At 51.0% G+C, this 20,000-nt stretch overlaps 1 protein-coding gene and 1 pseudogene across 1 annotated transcript in view; one reads left to right on the top strand and one right to left on the bottom strand.

Annotated features, from left to right (window-relative positions):
- The window catches only part of LOC135906459 (uncharacterized), a 71,179-nt gene that overhangs the window by 29,655 nt on the left and 21,524 nt on the right, over window positions 1-20,000 (bottom strand). The gene's annotated exons all lie outside the window — the stretch shown is intronic.
- Window positions 17,591-17,770, top strand: LOC135906564 (U2 spliceosomal RNA; annotated as a pseudogene).

Raw genomic sequence — 20,000 nt, 5'->3', positions numbered from 1 at the left:
TAATAAAGGAGCGACACCTTTTTCTGTTCGTTTTAAGACCCCACTTTTTTTTTGGTTGCGTGCGCGTTCTGTATACGCGCTACACTGTGCGGGCAGCCAGATGCCGGTGGGACACGCGCCGAACCTCGATGAGAGAGATATACCGTAGCCGGACTTGTATTACGCACCTTTGTTGTCCGTATGCACGAGCGTGTGTGGAGCAAGCGAGCTCCGCGCCGTATACACCACGATGACGTGTGCTGTCGCAAGCGTGTGACAAGCTCTCGAAAGGTGAGCTAAATGTGGGAAGGGCAGCTATATTACCGCAAGTGGAGTTGGCAGCAGTCTTTGTTGTTCTCGTGTGTATAGCGCAGAGGTCGTGGGTGCGAATGGCACCTGAGCCACGTTCATCTGCGCTCGGCGCACGGGGTTACGCTAGATTTTTTCACTCGCAGTTCTCACACATTAGCACGCGTAGAAAAACAACGCGCTCGGGCGGATTCTCCGGGTCTGCGGAGTCATGCGCGAATGAAATGTAAAAGGAACAACGCAAGTATGCCAATCTCGATATGCCCGAAAATGAGAAACATAAGAGGGGGTTACAAGTAACATTTAGAAGCAATAAGCCCTCGCCGTGGCAACCAAGTCCAAAACCGACAAATTCTTCATTAGCACACGCACAACCGCGCTCGCACAGTTCCTGGATGGACAACGTTCGACGTCAAGAAGCAACATACGCGCGACAATCGGGCAACGTAGCTTATATTGTGCTTCGACATAATCTTGACCACCTATAGAGTCCTCGTAACGCGCACCAAAGTTTGATACGAGCGGTTTAGCATTTCCCCCACAGACGGATATGAGGCTGCCACGTCCAGGAATCGAGCCCGCGACCTCGCTCTTAAGCGATGGACACCATAGTCGCCGAACCACGGCTACGGGTGCACACACGCGCGCACGGTGGGAGTCGCCAGGTGGGGTTGCAACACCCCGCTGGTACTTTGCGAGTCTTACACAAGCACACGTTCTAAAACACGCTAGAAGCTCGTAAAATCTGTATGAAACTGTCATCTCAGAAATGGGATGTAATTTAAGCAAGAATAATACACAAAGAATTTCGACACAAGAAATACAATCTTAATTACCCAATGTATACGCAGCGTTAATAATGCATCCATATGTATTTGCGTCAGGACAGTGATTTCGTTGTAAATTGCTCTATATTTAGCGCCAGCGTATCGTTAAAAATACAGCATCCTTTTTTTTTTTGCAAGCTCTTCAGCACTACTGGTCTCTGCGTGCAACAAAACAATACCGGAGTTTAAAATGGTCATGAGGGCCCGCGGGAACGTATACCATCTGGAGTGCTTCGCCTGTCAACACTGCAATCACAGGTGCGTTATCCACAGTTGGAGTCTCGGGTGACAATGCGTATAGGCGAAGCAACTTAAACGCTATCGAAGCGAAGGGTAAAGAACACAAGCGTAAGAGTTACGTATTTTAGTGTAGCCTCTTGGCGAGCTCACATGAAAAAAAAAAAAATGAGTAGGTATCTGTCTTAGCTCTACATTAGCTCTGTCTTAGCTTAGCTCTGTGACGGCTGAGCGTGTTTTGAGACGGGTGAAAGGCACTCGGCAAAATAAAGACCCCGCCGTATACGCTCCGTATGCTAATACTCCGTATGGTAACATTGAAGAAGCCCGCTCCCCCGAAAGAAACAAGGAAAGAAAAGAGAATGGAAAACACATATACCACATCGGTGTCGCATTGAGATGCGTGTATAGGGCGCGAGTCTCTCCTGCAAACACCGCGATCTGGACTCAGCGGCGCGTGGTCGCCGCCGCGCGCGCTGCTGATGCGATGAGCAGGCGCGAACACAACTCGTGCGGCCGCTGGATTTTCTTTCTCTCTCATGCGCATACCATCTTAGCAGTTTTTTGCGCGCATGCAACCAACAGAGAGAGAGAGAGAGAGAGAGAGAGAGAGGTGAGATAGGCAGACAGAAAGAGTAAGCGTGTTAGGCTGCGGCGGCCGGGTGCTATGGCTTATTGTTTAGCACCGTCAGAGCGATGCCGCCGCCTCCTACTCCGAAGAGTACTTTTTTTTTTCCCCCCGCGCTCCGTGTGAGCTCTTTGCGCGCGAGCGAATCGTCCTTTCAAAGGAGGAGCCGCGGTGGCACTCCCGTGTCGCCATAAATCACGCGCCGGCCCCTAACGTAATATTTAAATTGGTTTTTCGCCTACGGGGCCGAGCTTGCTTCTTTTTCGGCCGCCGTGGCGGCCAGCTGGGGGCGCGAGGCGCGAAGCGATCGAGTCTCCGCCGTCGCAGGGAGCGGCCGTACGGCGCGATGGCGGGCCTTTGTTCCGAGTCCACGTTGCCCCGTGCGCCCTAAGAACAAGGTGTCGTTAACTATTCGTGGGAGTTCTGTGACGAAGGATACGTTGGAGATGTTAGCATGGCTGTTCGCCTGACACGCTAACCCCAGTACTATGAGGTACAGACTGTGACTATGAGCCATAGAGTGACTGTAACAGCAGCTATACAAGTGTATAGCGTTGCAGCGTTTCGCCAATATTGCCCCTAGAGAGAGAGAGAGAGAGCAAATGATAAAGGAAAGGTAGGGAGGTTAACCAGGACTGAGCCCGGTTGGCTACCCTACACTGGGGAAAAGGAAAAGGGGATGGAAAGATTGAAAGAAGAGAAAGTCTACTGGGTATATCGTTCGGTCACTCAGTCCGGATCACAGACGCTGACTCAATCCAGTTGCCTTCAAATATTGCCCCTAAATGACTGCTAAGCCAACCCGCAAGAGAGTCCGTGGACCACAAGCATGCCGAAAGAAAGAGACATTCCGAATAAACGAATGTGCAATGTAGTGAAGAGGAATGCTGGGCGCTGCAGCCACATTGCCAGTCTACGGGGAGGCGCGAGCTCGAGACTGCCTGCGCTGTCCTGGTTGAAAAACGCTGCCAACGCTTCCCACTGCTCTCGTGTCCTGTCCTTGTTCGCTTAAGAGTTCGTCTACTCCTAATCAGACAGTGCCGCGTATCAGGTCGGATGCTATCATATCGGACACTATCACAAACTTCACGTCATGTCACGGAGACGTCTCCCAGAGCGTTCCACGTCCGTTACGTTACTCGGGCTCGAAACTGTCTTCGTACCTGTCAACGTGGCCTGTCCGCAATGCTGACCAGAACTGGAGCATACCCTAGGTTTCCCTTCACGACGAAAGCAAGCCTCCTCGTCGAAACGTTGGCGCCGACCTGACGCGTCCATTGCTCGAGACAGGGACATGCGGGCGCCGCATTTGTACGCCAACATCTTCCCTCTTTGTCTGGCCGATAGAAAGAAAGAGTCGAAATTACGAGGCAAGAACGTCGTTACGAAAGCTGCGTCGACAGCCTCTAAACGCTTTCTTCGAGGCCGCGTATGTGAAGAACAGGCGCACGTTCGCTCCACCTGCACTGATCACGCCCACCGTCGTGGCGCCCACGCGCGCGCCCGTAGCGGCGGCAGCAGAGAGCAACAGCAGCGGCGGCAGGAGCAGCCACCATTGAAAATGAAGCTCACGCTGCGCGCGACGCGCCGGCCGTGCAACAAATGCGCTCACTGCCCTACGCGCGGGGGCGTCGCGCTTTATATTCCCCGCCGTCTTCGACAGCGCCTGCCCCCCCCCCCCCCCCCCCCGCCTCATTCCCTTTCGGTGCCCTTCGTTATTTTCTCGCCTCAACACCGCGTGGTTTCGGCGCGTCGTCGAGCGTTTTCTCTCTCTCTCTCTCTCTCTCTCCCTCCTGGGTTACCTCCGCTCGCCAAGGTTCGTCGTTTTTCAACGTGACGCGCGAACTCGACGACAACGCCGCTTTATTCGTCGCGGTAGCCCCAGGAACGGCGGTGGAGGATGCCAGCGAGGAGAGACAGAGACGGTCCATGGCTAAATCCATGGCCTGGGGAGTAGGGGGTGCCACTTCTGCGTGCCAGTTCTACGCCAATGCGAGCAGGTGGAGCAGGGACGAACTTGATCTCTAGAAGAGCAGAGTGATCGGACCCGAGCTCGTGTGCTCTAATCTGCCACTATGGGCGTGAGCAGAGTTACAGTCTAAAATAATTTCCACCCTTAAAATTGAATGAGTGTGTAAGTCGAGCTATAAACTCGCACCCTTTTTTGAGTGTAGGGGTGTGTGTTATAAGCCGATTTACCTTAAGCGTGTAAAATTATTTTACAGCGCAGGTTCTTCCAAACAGGCATTCAAGATAGGGAATCAGCTGGCTGCAGCAGTTTCTCCGGGTGGACAAAGCTTCAGTCTTGTTTGCCGTACGGTGAAGTTGAAGCTGAAAATGGATAGGTGGCCTGACCCAGATGACATGACTATGACGGCGGGAAGAATATCTTGAACTTTTCTTCAGCCTTTCGTTTCTTTGTTCACCCTGCATGCAGAGTAGCACTACCTGTCAGTTCCCCCCCCCCCCCCAAAAAAAAATAACCCCCGACCATTCGAGACTCCTTTAGGGCTTCTCCGTAGGGTGTTCGACCAGTCTTCGACACGCTTACGTCACTCGAATCCCAGCCACCGACACACGCAGTAACGTGCACTACACACACCTATAAAAGCTATACGCAAGCACGTCCGCGTCGCCATACGAACACGCTCCGGGGCTCTAATTTCTTTCTTTTTTTTTCAGCGAGATGCGCCGATATTCCGTACGCACACACAAGCGCGTACGCGCGGACTCGAAAGGACTCGAAAAGGGGTGCTTATATTACGATCTTCGCGATACGTATAAAGAGTATTCGCAACCGCGCGCATTCTGGAACGGCGCCCGCCGACTGCTCGGGCTTTCTTCGCAGATGATGAGCGTTCATCACGCGAGCCCAGCGCCGCGAGCGCCCGAGCGCGGTGCGCATACAGCACGCATGTTCGCATGTTAAGTGAATCGGCAACGCAGAATCCTCCATCACTCATTCCTCGCCGGCGGGAGGAAGAAGGCGCCGCCGACAAAGCCGCCGCGCGCATTTCTTCGCGCTAGTGGCGAATTTCTGCCCGCTAGTAGCGAATTTCATCCATCCTTGGCTGCGCGCGCCATGATTCAACCGAGTTTTACATACTGTATTTCGTCCCGTTCTCTCGCGGTGTATGCCTTTTCGCCCGCCGTTGTTCGCCTGAATCCTCTGTGCGGTTTCTTTCTTTCTTCTTTTTCTTCTTTTCTTCTCCAAGCGCCTCACACTCAAGCGCATCTCTCTTGAAAAGAATATGCCGTCGTCGCATTCGCGTATACCCCTTGTGAAGTGGCCCGGTGGGAAGCAGGTTTTGTTTACGGCGATATTAAGTCTAACTTATTCGCATTTCATCGCCGTCACCTCCCCCCCCCCTCCCTTCTCTCGCTCCGCCTTTGTTATTCGAGTCTTTCCTATGTACGTATCCTCTCGTTTTATTTAGATACCTCCTTTTTCTTTGTCGTTTGAATAAGAGCTTTTTGATGTAAGATTCTCCTGTAGCTTTATGTAACTTGTGGTTCTTTGTTTTGCTTACCGTCTTCTTTTCGTTTGAATAGGAGCGTTTCTCCCTGACGGGCTCTCTTCTGCACTTCACGCAAGGGTTTTCTTGAACGAGAGCCCGCCTCATGAATGGGACGCGTTCATACGCCGCGCAACCGTTAGTTCGAAGCAGTGGGGCATAGATGGCACACGTGCGACGAACACACCGAGCGCGCGTTTTCCTGTCCCGCCCGAAAGACCGCTCGACTGCCAAACTGATGCACCTTACTAGCGTGTAAAACGAATAAACACAGTTTCCCGAACTGTATTAATACACCAGCACTTCTGGAGTAGTATAGCCTGTATTGAGATGTCGATCCGACGAGCTGTAGTTGGATACTACCGAGCGGACCGTCGCTGACCGCGCATTCTGTACGCACTGCACATAATTATTGGGAAATATGTGGTACAGCGAGGTGCGTGGTCCCGGATCCTCGGAAGCGAATGGGACAGTGACTGTGACGTCACGCACAAGCCGGAGGCAAGGAACGAAAGCGCGTGTTTGGCTCCTGGCTGAAGCGCTCCAGCAAAAACATTCGTGGCACAGAGAGGTGTGATTTGCGAGAACGAAGGTCTTGAACATGTCTTGCTTTAGGAGGAAAAAAGACAATAAAAAAACAACGAGTGCGAATTTTAGTCAACGGCATATGCATTGATCTAGCGTTTTAGTCTAACAACTTTAGAAGCCGATTCTGCGTTACTTGACGCTTCCTTTCCGCTTAAAATGTTGCATATATAATATTGTCTTCTTGCCCAATTTGTGCAGAATAGAAAAGAAACCCATATGTGGTCATCTTGGCATAGAAAAGCGAGCTCTTGTACAGACGTGTACCAATATCACCGCTTGTCGGCAGCTGCAAGTCCATACAAATCGGAAAAACAACGATGCCGACTCTAATTTGAAGACGAGGCCCAAACAGCGCAGTCTTGTTGTGAAATATAGGCAAGATTAAAGCAACGGTAAGCCGAGAGGCTCGTTTTAAGGTTGTTAAGAGTAAAACACAGGTCACACTATGTATAGGTGCACGCGGTCTTCTGCGGGCCATTCATTGTTTCGGAGAAGTTGTCGATCGGCGCCCGCCTGTCTTTCAGCGTCGAGCAGTCCGCGTTTTTCGATCGCAAATTAAGCGCAGAACACGGTTCGCAAAGCGGAAGGAGTTGGAAGGGCGCAGACCTCAGCCCAGATTATTTTGAGTGTACTACACTTTGATCTTAGCCAAAAGGCCGAGCTCTACACTTTAGCGCAAGAAAACGGCCACCACATCACATTTCAGTGGATCCCTAGTCACTGTGGTATACAGGGCAACGAACTGGCCGACGCCGAAGCGAAGAAAGCACTCGACGAACGAGAGTCGCTGCTTTCAATTCCTTTTTCAAGAGCGGACGCCAACTGTCTCCTCTCCAGTGTCATCCGAAAATTGACAGCAAAGCACTGGGACAATCCGGATAATCGCCACAGACGACTCCAGAGATTGGACCCCACCATGAATTTTAGGCTACCACCAAAAATTCAACGAAGCTGTGCCAGTCTTCTGCACAGACTAAGGCTGGGGGTAGCGTTTACGCGCGGATACGTGCACCTCATGCGACGCACCGAGTCTCCACACTGTGAAGTGTGCAATGTGACTGAGACTATAGGTCATGTGCTTTGTGACTGCCCTAAGTTTGTGGAAGAGCGTGATAGGTTGGTCAAGGACCTTAAGCGTCTCGACAGCGCACCGTTGTCGGAGGATGTTATTTTAGGCTCTTGGCCAGACGCTCAGTCTAGTTTCAAGGCCATCAAGGCATTACTGAACTTTTTAAAAATTACGGGCCTGGACTGCAGACTTTGAGCATGCCAAACTGCTTGCCATATGTTCTACATCTTCCTTCTATCGTCATCGTCACCCATCATGCACCTCTTTCTTCCTTCTTTCTTTCCCTCTTCCCCTTCCCCCAATGCCGAGTAGCTGGCTAGAGGAATATACCTCAGGCCGACCTCTCGGCATTTCGTGACATTAAACTTCTTTCTCTCTCTCTATTTTGAGTGTGTCGTTTTTTTTTCTAAATCGTCTTTTTTTTAATGAACGGTTGAGAGAGTCAGCATGAGCAAGGTGCAACAGACACATATATCCGTGCATGTGAAAGTGCGGTATAGACACGTTTTCTCTCCCCCCCCCCCCCTCTTTAACTCCCCGTTCCCCCTCCCCATGTGTAGGGCAGCAAACTGGACTCAAACTGGCTAACCTCCCTGTCTTTCCTTTTCCCTTCTCTCTCTCTCTCTCTCTCTCTCTCTCTCTCTCTCTCTCTCTCTCTCTGTCTATGCAATGTAACAGGGAGTGAAAACACACATCAGAGCCCGAGACAAATCTCTGGAGAAGCGAAGCACAATACGGGCTGTTTCACGTGACTTGAACCATAGGCGTATCTACCACCCACCCGGTAGATACACAAGTTACGTGAAACACCCCGTATAATCTAGTAGCGGTTAGCGCCTCTGACCGAACCGACTGTATGCCGCAACTGCGTATCGGCCACACCAGCACAACTCAGCGGCCGCGGCACCGATAATGCAGCAATGGACGGGAAACCATAACGGGCTCGCAATCTTTGCGCCAGCATCTGCACGCACTGTGGATGACGCCTTCGAGGCGTTGAATTGGCCGACCTGGTAGTACAGAGATATCGATGATTCAGCGTTAAGGAAAAAGAAAAAGAAATGTGAGAATGCCGCGTGGGCATACACCTGCGAAGTCCGAGAGAGCAAAGAAAGCGGCAGAAAACAAATAAAGCGCGGCATGAAATGTAGGCATAATTGACGGTACGCGACCGAGAACGCCACAAGAGAAAACCGCCGGCTCGAGAAAGAGGAGCCAAACTGAAAATAGGTGAAGGAAAACGGAAACGGGGAAAGGGAGAAAGAGAGAGAGAGAGAGGAAAATACGTTGAGCGTCTCGAGTCGACGGCCTAATCGCGTCCCAATCGTAAACGCATAATTAGACTTTAATGGCTGTCCGAATTCAGGACAACTGCTGATCGCCGCTTTGAAAAGAAAAAAAAAAGAAACATTTGTCGCCTGCCCTCCCCCTGTCTAGCACCGCTTGCGGGTTCGTCAGCTTTGTTTCTTTTTGTCGCGCTTTCCTTTTCCCTTCTTCCACCTCAACATCGTAATTGTCTTTGATCGTGTCCTCACTTATTACACGGGTCGGCATTCTGATCGCCTCGATCTGCATTTTATTTGCTATCATGCGGGGTTAGATGACAGCCTGCGGTGTTTAGGTGGCACGCCTGTAGAGGCAAGGACGACGCCGAAATGAGAGATGGCGGCAGCAAAGGAAGAAAGAAAAGCGAAACGCCCAAAGGGAAATTGAAAGTGGCAAAATTTATGGCGCGCACCTAGAGGCATGGCCCCATTTCGACCGAAATCTTCGCGGCGTTTCCCCGTATACCTACGCGTACATTTTGGACGTTCTTACGGTTCAGCGAACGTTGTGTGGTTGTCCCCGTCTGGCGCTACGGTGTCTTGGTGTGCGCGTCGCATTCATTAAACAAAATCGGGGCCCTTCGCTTCTACGTGGCGTTCTATAATTAACTTTTTATTTTAAATGTAGATCAGCACATGCTGTCGCTTGTTGTATAGCTGGCGTTTCTTTCTTGCCTTTCCTGTTAAAGCGAATAGCCTCATCTGCCTCTTTCGCACGTTTGCGTGGTTGGTCGACGGTCCGACTCGAAAAGGAAAACCGTTCGTTCGTTCGTTCGTTCGTTCGTTCGTTCGTTCGTTCGTTCGTTCGTTCGTTCGTTCGTTCGTTCGTTCGTTCGTTCGTTCGTTCGTTCGTTCGTTCGTTCGTTCGTTCGCTCGCTCGCTCGTTCGTTTGTTCGTTCGTTCGTTCGTTCGTTCGTTTGTTCGTTCGTTCGTTCGTTCGTTCGTTCGTTCGTTCGTTCGTTCGTTCGTTCGTTCGTTCGTTCGTTCGTTCGTTCGTTCGTTCGTTCGTTCGTTCGTTCTATTCGCTTGCATTGAGAGTGGTCGTCTGTGGTTTCGGCTCCATTTAATTTCGCAGGACTTTTCACGAAGGAACGATAGCTATCAGTCGCCAGGTAATGCATTGTTTCCGTTGGAGATTTCAGCAGTTATACACAAGCACACACACCCGTGGCACTGCGCGACAACTTGACGTAACTGCTGAAGCGTTGCACACATTTCCCTCCTCGTTCTAAAGAAAGTGATACGTAATTCAGGGAGTCGTAATCGATTCCGTGCATGGTACAGTAGTTACGAACCGCATGCGGAAACATTTCGGAGCGGTTGAACGACCTCAGCAAGCGCGGTCAGGACCTTTGATGTCATCAATGACATCATGAGACATCATGACATCAATGACAATGAGAGGAACGCCTCTAAGCAGGTGCTGTCCGCCAACTTCCATTTCTTTGTTTCCTTGTTTAATAATGCCGATTCCCACCGGAAATTCAACGATATCAGAACTAATCTACACTTCACCAAAAATATATCCAAGGACTGTAGACTCAGTTTTTTCGTCAATGGATGCCCGTATCACTCTTAAAGTCGGCTTCTTTCCCTCTTAAAGCGAAGATGGAACAGTGTCGTTACGATGTCTTGAACATAGACCAGGTGTTTCTCCAAATGAATTTAAATACCTGTGGTGGAAGACCTGCGATGGAAGTGAACTGAAACTCGAGGTCTTCAAAAGAAGCTCACCAAATGTCATCATGGTCAGGTGCATAACTCAGCAATTGATTCTACCAGCCGATTCCGTAGGTCCTAAACATACTCAAGGGACACATGATTCGCGGTCACTACATTAATCGATATTTCATTGCGCCGTTTTAAAAAGCGAGCTTCACCAAAAGGACCACGGGACACACGTAGTGCGCACGAAGAATCGCGGACCTTCACCTTGCGCCGTCTTCTGAAAACATATTATTTTTCAATCGCGGCCACTCCTTCTAAACCGTGAGACGCGAGACTCCATCGAACACATCGAGACGGTTCTTTCTTTATTCTTTTTCTCTCACTCTCTCGCTCTCTGCGCGAAAGTTTTCGTCCGCCCTTCAATTCTCAATACTCTCGTCCGCGTTGTTTTATCTCTGCTTCTCAGGTTCTCCCAACACACACACACACACACACTCGGTCGGTCGGTCGGTGTACACCTGCCAACGAACTCTCGGGGAAGGCCAACTTTACGATTTCTCCGCCGCCGTGTCGGCGCTCAGACGTTCGTTTTTGATGGAGCCCCGTGTGGCGTAAGCGTGTAATTTGTCGCGATTAGGAAGGGATGCCCGTCTCCCTTCTTCCATCTTTCCTTTTCCTTTCTCTCGGTGCACCCCTCCTCTCTCTCTCTCTATCTCTCTCTCACTCGTTGTCCTCGCAAAGCTCGCCACGCCATCTCTGTTAGCCTTTTTTCATTTTTTGTTTCACTCCCACCGTCGTACCGCCCTCCCCCTCCCCGCCCAACGCACCCTCTCCGCGTTTTGCGTTCCTTCAACAACTTCGTTCGGTCGTTTTGTTTTGCGAGATGATTCGGCGGCGAGCGCGAAATGCCACGACGCGCCGCCGACGAACTCTGACGTCTCGAGCGCCTCCTTGAGGTGCGCTTGTTTTTTTAACTGTTGTTGTTGTTGTATCTCATCCTTTCTTTCTTTCTTTTTTTCTAGCTGGCACCAGCACCAGATCTCGCCCGTATATACTGTACGCGCCACCATACACATTCGATTCCTTTCCCGCCTCTCTCACTTCGTCAACCCCCTCGCCGCCATCAGTGCCTCTGTTAAATACAGGTTAGGTTCGGGTTATAACCTCCCCAAAAGGCGACCCACCCGGTTTTCTTATTGCTTCCTTTTTCTTCGTCTGTTTTCATCGGATCAGCTTCGGGCATCTCCCACTCTACACTCCCGCGGACTCCACCACGCATTTCATTGGCAAAGCCGTTTATATTCATTCTCTCCCAAACTGCATGCTCCGGAGAGAGAGGCGAGTCTCTCTCTCTCTCTCTCTCTCTCTCTCTCTGTGGACGTATCTGCCATTTCGCCGCCCATTCCAGCCCCCATCCCCCCTTGCTTTTCTTATTTTCTCTCCTAGGAATGTTCTTTATTTCTGTTCCTCTCTTTGAACCGTCTCATCTTTCAATGCAACTTAAAAGAATGCAGAACGAGAATTACCGAGATGAAGCGGCAGGCGTGTACGCGCCGAGACTGGAAGATGACCGAGGACTCACAGGGGAGGGCGTTTCGAGCGCTATCGCTGGCGCGGAGATCGACGGACAGCACAACAAGCCAGCAACTTACGAAAATGCGAACTAACACAAACTAAGAGTGAATTGAAAGAGAGGGAGATGAGAAGGCACGCCGAGGCGGTTGTATTGTGAAGGGCTGTGGAACGAAAGAAAGCCATTGTATAAATGCAGGGAACGACTTCGCAATAGGGAGGGGTACGACGCATCGGAAGGTGTGCCGGCCATGCCGCGGCAACGCTCTTCATTCCTAACGTGTATGGCGTGCAGATGCAGGCTGGGCGCGCGTTTGGACCGCTGCGTCACCTGCTTCGTTGCTTCGCTTCGCTTCGTTTCGCTTGTCCCTCGGTTACTTAGATGGCAAGCTTCTTGCTTTTGTCTCTCTCTCTCTCTCTCTCTCTCTCTCTCTTTCTCTCTCTCGCCGTATACTTGTTAAGTCAGGTTGGCTTTAACTGCATTCGCGGTTCCTCCACACGCTTCGCTCGCGTTAGGCTAGATTAACCGAACCCTGCAGTCGGGCTGCCCGCAGACGCGGTCATCGGGTGTACCGCACGCAGCCCCGCCAGTGATCTCCCGCGCGGCGTGATTTGCGTGGATTATCCGGAACGTGGCCTCTGAGATCCACGCTACGCGCGCAATAACCACGGCACGCGTCGCTTGATTTTGGAGGCCGTGTTACCTGGCGCATAGTTTTTTCCTTCAGAAGCTACTTGGAGGAAACTCTGGCGCCCTGGTTGTTCAACTGTACCGTGGGAACGGTGACTAGCGCGTGCATTTGTCTAGTCTTAGTGCTGGCGGGGCTTCGAAACATTCTTTTGGCGTTATTTATTGCGCCGCGATATATTTATGAAGTTCCTAGTAACCGTATTTTCTTTATTTACAAAGGTCTGCGCCAGAAATCATTGCGCACATTCATAAACATTTGCTAATCGCTTTGTTTCTGATTCAAACGTATTGTTGAAGATGACAGATTTACAAAGTCGTTTGAAGCCACACGGACGAGGTTCAAACAATTCCACGTAATTACCGATATTCCTTTGCTGGCCGCACAACCATACATACACGCGGTTCCCCTAGACACCACCACAAAAGTTACCTCTAGTAATATATTCTAGGGCCGTTTATGACCAACGAGGCCGATAAGGCAGGCGTGCCGTGAATGGGACTTCTTGTACGAGCTCGTCTTTACAGCACGCACGCAGGAGAGATGGCCACGGCGAGTGACCGCTTTCCTGCCGTGAATGAATAAGGCTGCGTGCTCACCGGTCGGCGATTCGCATTCTCGCACGCTTTCCTCGATCGCTCCTAATTTGGAGCGTAACTGGTTCCCCGGTACGAGACTCAGCTATAGTGCCGGGATCCACGGCGCCATTCGGCTCACCTGTAGTCACTCCCGTGGGTCGCTCATGAGGAATTAGAAAGTCTACAGAGTGTGCACAGACGTTTTGTAGACCGCTTTGACTGAAAGGCGTTCACCTATAAGTTCACTTCGATGCGTTTCTTAAAAGCCGAACTTGGACAGCCTATACGGGGTGTCCCAGCTAACTTTAGCCAGAGTCTAAAAATATGACGATGCACTCTAAGGCTGCGCGACCAAATGCATGTTGCTGGCTATTGTATGGCGTAAGTGACGTTAGTTTTTTTTATCTTGTTCTGCTTAATTGCGTAATTAGTCGAGATTAATTAACGAACTTCTGAAGCAACGAAAGCTAGCCGAAAAGTTCCAATTAGAAAGTTGTACAACGGCTTGGAAAACGTCCGATTAAACATGTTCTAACGTTATATCTATTAGGTGTTAGTGTTTTCCTGCTTACTGCAGATGCCCGCGAAAAAAGAATACCACGTAAAAATACCAAAAATACTTGGCTTGCGAAGTTGGATAATCAACCTTGACTAGTTATTCAATTACGCAGACTACAAAGAATAGTGTGACTTACTCTTTACATTAGTCCACAACATCCATTTGGTCGCGTAGTCTTAGAGCGCATCGGCATATCTTCAAATTCTGGCTGAAGTTAGCAGGGACATCCTGTATATTGCCAGCACGTTCATCGTTGACAGCTTTGCCTTCTATCATTTGGCTGAAAGGGCCTATTTAATAGAAATCTTAAAAATTAATGGAGGTAAGAAGCTTCCGTTCCCCTTACGTGCGGAAGCCGTTTGAGTCCCAGCAAATGCCGTGGCGCATGCTTTTGATTCTCGAGTACGGAAGCCGCCATCGTACCCTAATCAAAGCATATCTATATGCCTGTATATAAAGAAAGGAACCCAACAAGCATACTTGCTTCCTTTTATCGTTGTCTACAGATTTCCGCATGAACTGTTATGGACATTAGCCGACAAGAAGTTTAACGTTATATATAGTTCAGAGGCTGTCAATAAAGGCTCTAATGACTCCTTGCTGAGGCCACACGTGTGCGTGATCAAACTCACCGCGTCTTTCCTTCACCCCCCCCCCCAATCCACCCCTTCCTCTATCTCATTTTTCGATTCCCCCTTTCCCGTCACCCGGTGTAAGGTGGCGAACCAGACGCATATCTGGTTAACAACCATGCATTCTCTTTCTTTCCGCCTCCTCCTCCGCTTCGAAAGAAAACGTATATAGTCTAGGCATACTGTCCAAAAAAAAAATTTTTTTTTTTGGGGGGGGGGGGGGGAGGGGTCAGCGTGCCATCGACGACCGAGCACGAACAATGATCGTGGCCATTCGGCTTGCACTATAGCAAATACGCAAACAATGGTTTCATAGAAAAAGCATTAATTATTTTGATACTAATGTACTTTTATTTACAATAGACATCTGTACCTCGAGGCTTCCCTACTATTGTTCGTATAATCTATTCACGCACCTTTATAGAGACTGCCATAGCCCACAGGCAGTCGATAACAGGTGTACAAAAGCCAATGCAGGTCGCATATCCGTAAGAGCCCCGACAGATAGCCCTGCGTTTTCAACAAACCATTGTTTTTTTTTTATTTAGTCATATTATTGGCCCAGAGGCCGTTACAGGGGCGGGGTACAGCACAGAAAATGAAAAACATAATGTCGTGTGCCCAGAGCTTACATCGTGTCGCCGAAAAAAAAAGAAAGTAAATTCTCGCAAAACGATTTCTCAGTGAAACTTGGTTTAAATGTGCAACTCCACAGGGGGTGACCGTTGGCATATCTCGCACATATCATGCACATACTTTAGGTGGCGTGATTAAATGGCCGATGAGAAACCAGGGACTTTCATTTGGTTGGAATGTTTCTGACATCATTTTACTCGCTGCGGGAGATAAGCGTAACACTTGTGGCAGAAAGGGGGAGGTGGTGGTGGTGGTGGGGGTGAGTGGGAAGCGGCCGATATCTGTAAAAAGGACTTCGCTGACATTCGCACAAATTAAAATGAAGCCAAACTGTAAACGCTACAGGCCGCACGCAATTAAGCTCTGTGTACTCGGGTAGCGCCGAGCCGCATCCTCCAGTTCCCTCCCCCTCCCTTACCCTCCTCCCCTCCTCGTAACCCAATCGGATCTCGTCCACGGCTCCTCTTGTTGCGATGCTGAAACCCTCGCAGTTGGCCAATGCCGAGGCCACGTGGCGAAAAAGAGATGCAGTTATTTAGTAAGTTTATCGATCGCAATTATGCGCGTGCAATGAATTCCAGGCGCAAACTGATATCGGCCGCCGCTCACTCTTTCTTTTCTTTCTTCGCAAGCGTTGAAATTGTCCCCATTCCGCGAAACCTTTCGTCCACTTATCGACCCGGAGACGCGTTGGCGGGGCTGTGCGGTGACGATAAAGAAACGATAAAGTTTTCGGCTGCCAGTTTATCGCTATCGTTTAAAGTAGTTCGCGATAGGCAACTATCGATGGCGACTCGAGGGAAGATTTTAGAGCCTGTCGACAGGAGGGACGACACTTTTTTTCTTTCTTTTTTCTTCTTCTTCGCTTCCGTTGTCTTCGAAGTGCTCAGCCTTCGTAGCTGCGGCCTCAAGTGCTGCTGCTGCTTGCTGCAGCTGCTTTCGTGTCCACACGGACTAGAAGTGCGCATGATTCTAAGAATTCGCGAACACCGCGGACAGCAGCGGCCCACGCGGAGGCGGTTAATCGCTGGTGCGGTTTCACCAGCTCCGGTATTTCAAAATGAGAGATAACGCTAAAAGTTGAGGGTCGCAAATACAATAAAGAGATAGTGGGCGACCGGCCCAGAGAGAGAAAGAAAAAAAAAACAAGAAAAGGAAAGTCGAGGCCGCCGGTGCTTGACACGTGGAAATTTCTCATCGCGCGCAGTATCTTCCATCGCCTTTCCACAATTCTCGCAATATATCCTTCGCGAAGCAAATTGGCGCGGCAGCTGTTCAGTGAAAAGCGATGCGGCCTCAATTGCGTCGGGGTAAGTGCTGTATGCAGGTTCGAACTGGCCTTCTCTTTGATAGCGTTTGGGGTGAACCCGGCAAGAGACTTGAATGGCGTAGGCAGGTTCGGCAACCTACCGGCGTGCGACTCCGGATTATTAAAATGAAATAATTAAAGTGAATTGTCACGCTGAAGACTAACGAGACGAAAAATAAATTGTGCACAAACCATCGAAGACGACGACGACGTGTATTTCTTGCAGCGAGAAAGTTTAGGTAGCGCTTTTTATGCGTTGCATATTGCAATCACTCAGTTCAGCCCTTGGGCGCCGCCGGGCAGCCACCACTGAGGGTATGAGCCATTGTTCATTGCTGCGCGTCTCATATGTGGGTCTATTCTCTTTTAAGTTTGCTATGTTTGTTATTAAGTTGCTTCTATTTTTATGCGTTGCATATTGCAATCACTCAGTTCAGCCCTTGGGCGCGGCCGGGCAGCCACCAATTGACCTTTAGCGAAACCACGTAACGTGACGTCACGACAGCCGGAGGAAAAGCTGGGCCCCAACTCGCGCAATATGCAACGCATTCTTGGCTTAATCAAGCTAAGCCTGGCCATTTTTTTTTTGTTTCATCGCGTAATTCTGCGGGTGATGGAGCCATTAACGGGCGCATGTGTATACCGGTAGAATAGCTGCGTAGAGGGCACTCGTGTCTCAAAGAGCTGCAGTAGTAGGCGTTCGGCCTCGAATGTGCTGCTCGCAACTCCGTTGCTCTAGAGCTCGCGCACGTTGCTTCGGCGCCATCTTGTACACCGGCGGTGCAGCTCCGACCGCTGCCCACCACCTTAAAGACGGGTCAAAGAGCCAAAGAGAGCGATTCGCTTAAAACAAAGAAACACAGTGCCATTCCACTCTTCGAAGGTGGATGACCAGCGAAGCTGTCCGTGTATGTGGGCCCCTTAATGGCGAACTGTCCATTGCCGTGCTTCAAACGCCATACGCTCGTAAATGGCAGGCGAGGCGCGACTGGTCGCTCCTCCACGATGTTGAAACTCGGAAGATGATGAGGCACCGGGGAGGTGTACATACCCGTGTATTGTTGCAAAACGAGGTACGACGCCTTTTAATATCGAATCCCGGCACGTAGAACATACGTGCACCTCATCGCACTCCGAGGGCACGCACTGCTTCACCGTAGCCAAGGCGATCGAGCGTTGGTCGACGTCCCGCAGTGCAGCAATGGTTTTGAGGTCACTCAAAAACCACAAGTGGTCACGCATAACACAGGCCACACAAAATTGGTTCTCCACAAACTCCCCATGAAACTTGGCCGTTGCTCCCGTTTTTTCCGAGTTTGCGGGATCGGAGCCACATCGACGGTTCGCATTTTTTTTTCCCGCCTCGCGGTCCTGGCAGGTAGCACGCTTACGGGACCGCCACCACGGGGTAGGGGAACGAAAGGGAAGCGCTTGGAACGCCGACAATGAGAGGGTGGTGCGAACGTAGACATGGCCGACGCAAGCCAAACTGTAGTATCTGCTTTTATCAGCTGAATACCTGTAGCGCGTTGTATTTGACCCTAAGATTTCAAAGTTATGTTTGCAAGTTGGCGGAGTGCTTAAAGCCTGCTTCACCTCCGCCGCGGTCCGGCCCGGTATTTGACTATCTTCGTGATCGGCCCACGTTTGGGGAGAAATTCTCCATCTGCGCGGCTCGATAGACGCGCGCAATTGTTCAGTGCTTACTCTCTCCCTTTCTTCCTCTTTCTATTCCCCTTTCCCCCACCCGCAGTGTAGGGTAGCAAACCGGATGCTGTTCTGGTTGACCTCCCTGCCTTTCCTATCCTTGTTTTCTCTCTTCCCCAGAACCTAGCCACACATGCAGCTTCGCCGGAAAAAGGCCTCCCGCGAGAAACGCCATTCCGCAGACACGGCAGCACGCTCGGACCTTCCTAGCGGGAACACGTGTAAACGTCTCGAGGGAAAGGCCGCGGCGTACAACCAGTTCCGGCGTCGTTCAGGCATAACTGCGCCTTCGTTATCGCGACTGCCCACCACGTTAACAGCGCCGTAACCTGAAACAATACGCATTCGCAGCCCATTCTTCCCAAATCACCCCCGAAACTAGGCACACAAACACGCTCGCTCGTCGCCCGACGGGTCCAGTTGTCGCGCTTCGACGGCTGCGCCGCCTCGGGCGACATACGAGCTCGCTGTGTGTAGGACGCGGCTACATTGAATACACCCACTGCGCGTAGCAGGCAATGACACTTGCCTCAGGTTTTTTTTTTTTTGGGGGGGGGGGGGGGCGCTCCTCGGGAGGGGGACAGACACGCGACGAAATGAACGCCTCGCAATTGTCGCTGGGCCACTTTATGCCGCTTTCTTTCTTGAGAGGCACCGAGCCGAAGGAAACTGCCCGTGTATAGCCCCAGGATACCTCATTTTTTTTTTTTTCGGAGGAATTCAGCTGCGATTTGTATAAGGAGCTATAATGGAGCAAAGCAGTCAAGTGAACGAGGGCTCAGGGGTTACAAGAAGGAGCAGAAACGGAACGAAGCACGTCTCAGTGGCATTTGGAAGAGTACTATTCAACAGGGCGCGTTGAGAGGGTAAGAGTGGAGGAGAGGTCAGTAGGGAGTGCGAAGGGAGGGGGGGTCTTCGAGTTTGGCCCCGAGAGAACGCAACACACGTACACAAACTCGCGCGAGTTTGTGCCTTCTCCTGCCTCTGAAAACGCGCCGCCGCCGTCGTCGTCCCGCTCGCTTCGCTGCAACCCGTAATCGGCGGCAATTAACGTCGCGAGCACAACCCTTTCGGTGCCGACTGTGCGTGCGGCGAACACGAGCAAGGGCTTCTCCCGTACTCCACACTCCTTCCATCCTCCCGCACCCTGCGCGGCGTCTCGGATTCTCCGCTGCGTTTCTGCTTCTTCTCCGCTTGTTGTCTTTCTTTTTTCTTTTCGTGCGTTCGTGCGTCTCTTGCGCGTACTGGTCGGCCTTGCCCGAGCGTTTAGATTCGTAATCCGTTCCCTTCTCTGACCCCGCCACCACCGACTGCTTTCTGTCTGCTGTTGCTTCTGCTGGCAGTGTTGGCCTCCGCGTTGCTTGCCTCTGGCGTGCACAAGGCATCGTTCTTTTCTCTCTCGTTCTCCGTTCACTCCTCCTCATCCTCCCCCTTTTTTCTTTAACGAGAGCTTCACCTCGTTCGTTGAGCTCGTCGTTCGTTCGTAGAGCGAACGATGACACCGCCCGTGGCGGCAGCGGCAATCGCTTCCTCGAAATCGCCGCGATTTTTTTACTTCGCTCATTAGTCTTTTTCCCTCGATGTTTGACTTCATCACAGTTTGTTTTCGCCCTGACAGGTGCGCTCTGGTCGGCAGGGTTTTTAGACAAGGAACCGTACGTCACAGAAACGCATAGGTCGTTGTCTCGTCTACAGATTCGCGAATTGCTATGGAGTGCTTCCACGCAACAACTTTTGCACACAAAGTCTGTGGGCGATGTGACGTCGCAGAGCGACACTTGCGCTATGAGAGGCGCTTCAGATTAACCACGGATAAGGTTAACCGGGGATGTCTTAAGCGTATCTACGAAGCAGTGTACACGAGCGTTCCTGCTTTTCGCCCTTCATCGGAACGCCCCCGCCGTGGTCGGAAAGCGAACCCGCGACCTTGAGCTCAGAAGCAGAACGAAGCAGTCGTGCTGCAGCAGCGCCTTACAGGTTATGGCCTCGCGTGATGGATTCATTGCTTCAATTTACCTTCTGTAAACTTCCACGATCACCTATATGCGAGAATCCGGATGATAGCGGGGTGGTCTAACGCGGGGTGGTCTAACTCTGAAGAGGAACACGATGCAGGCAGTATCGGTAGTAATGAATGGAATTGTGGGGGACACCGGTACCAGCCAGTGTAGAC

The sequence above is a fragment of the Dermacentor albipictus genome, chromosome 9, assembly GCF_038994185.2.
Source record: "Dermacentor albipictus isolate Rhodes 1998 colony chromosome 9, USDA_Dalb.pri_finalv2, whole genome shotgun sequence".
Classification (NCBI taxonomy): Eukaryota; Metazoa; Arthropoda; class Arachnida; order Ixodida; family Ixodidae; genus Dermacentor; species Dermacentor albipictus.
Note: the sequence above shows the minus strand (reverse complement) of the source record. Positions and strands in the feature narration are given on the sequence as shown.